At 57.7% G+C, this 1,637-nt stretch overlaps 1 long non-coding RNA gene across 1 annotated transcript in view; it reads left to right on the forward strand.

Annotated features, from left to right (window-relative positions):
- Positions 1–1,616, forward strand: part of LOC125482369 — a 2,717-nt gene extending 1,101 nt beyond the window's left edge. The window contains exon 3 of the long non-coding RNA XR_007261623.1: positions 72–1,616. This is a non-coding gene — a long non-coding RNA (uncharacterized LOC125482369). The remainder of the gene's footprint in view (positions 1–71) is intronic.
- Positions 1,617–1,637: the final 21 nt, after the last annotated feature.

The following is a 1,637-nucleotide window of genomic DNA, read 5'->3' on the forward strand; positions in this document are numbered from 1 at the left end:
ACCACCACCACCACGTCCGTGCGCGCTCTCGGGCACTGTGAATGACCACGCTGCGTGCTCTCTCCTGACAGAGTAGCGCCGCCTACGTCCTGTTTTACCAACTGCAGGAGAAGGTGCAGCAGAGGGCCCCTGGGGGCGTGAGCCGCTCCCCGAGTGGGACCAGCCGCGACGCAGACCTCTCACCTCCAGGGGCTGCCGCTGTCGGGGATTCGATGGAGCTAGACTGAACTGAACCGGGCAGCGCCTCTCGACAGGACTGGAACCTCCTCCCTCCGCCATCATCCCCCTTCCTCCCCCCCCGCTGTTGCCCTGCGGATTCGAGGAGGGATTGGGAGGGGGTATAACCTATACACACCCCCTTCCCACATCTCATCCTAACCTCCTGCCAGACTTGGGATCTGACTGTGCACTGCAAATCGGAAAGACGCTGATTTACCCCACCCCCACCCCTCAGAATGACTCTGCTGCCAATCCCCCTCTCCCCCCGCAACCAATTTTTAAGCCTATTTTAAGCTCTCTTCTGTCACTCCCTCCCCCCCCCACGACAAGGTTGAGGTAGCGGGTACGTGGCGGAGGATGCGGGGAGGGTGCGGAGTTGGCTCTCTCCGTGCCGTCTCCCCTACCCCAAAATCTATGCACTTTTAGATCCGGGATTGCTGGCGAGATCGTTGTTGGGGGGAGAGGAGGGGGAAGGGATGAGTCAGCCCCGTCCTGCCTTGGCGGCCTACCAAGCAGCGGGATCTTCCTGTGCTGCCAATTTCCATCCTGAAACTGATCGATTTAATCTCAGGGATTCGCTGATCAATGCAGTTACTGAAGCGGGTGACCATTGCGTGGCTTCGATTACTGTTCTGCTCACCCCGTTGACCTCGACGAGTGGGGGGGTGGGGTTAATTAGAGCTAATTCACACGCTCTTTTCCTCCCACCTCATCCCCTACCACCCTCCCTCCATTCCACCAGAGTCTCTCACACGTCCCTGATGTATGTGTGTGTGTTTCTTTTTAAGACAAAGAAAGTGGCCTTATTGCTGGTTCAGTGTAACAGAACGAGGGTAGCCTCTGTCTCCCACTGTGAACTCTTTCACTCCCCCCCCCCCCCCCCCCCCGCCAACCGCAGAGGGTCAGGACGACTCAGATTTATTGGGAACGGGTAAGGAATCCATCTCTTCCCACCCTTTCACAGGATGTGGTACCAAATCACTGAATGGTTAAAAAAAAGTGTGGGTGAGGGAAATGAGATATTTGCTGGTGAAACTCAGCAGCTTTGTCTGGGGTGGGGTGGGGGGTGTTCCAGTGAGTCACGTTCAGACCTGGACTGACAATGTTGACTGCTCTCTCTCTCTCTCTCTCTCTCCCTTCTCCAATGCTCCAAGAGCAGCTGGGTTTTCCAGATTAATAGTGGGGAATCTCTGCTCAGGGTGGCTGGGTACGTGGACCATTCTCCATTTTGCACGTGCTCTCTCTCGCTCTCTCTTCCCCACCCGCCATCTGCGCATCCGCCCGCTGTCTCTCTCCCCTCCCCCATCTGCGCACCCGCCTACTCTGTCTCCCCCCTCCATCTGCACATCCGCCCGCTGTCTCTCTCCCCTGCCCCATCTGCGCACCCACCTACTCTCTTTCCACCCGCTGTCTCTCCC

Source organism: Rhincodon typus, unplaced genomic scaffold (genome assembly GCF_021869965.1).
Source record: "Rhincodon typus isolate 14 unplaced genomic scaffold, sRhiTyp1.1 hic_rhity00009426, whole genome shotgun sequence".
NCBI lineage: Eukaryota > Metazoa > Chordata > Chondrichthyes > Orectolobiformes > Rhincodontidae > Rhincodon > Rhincodon typus.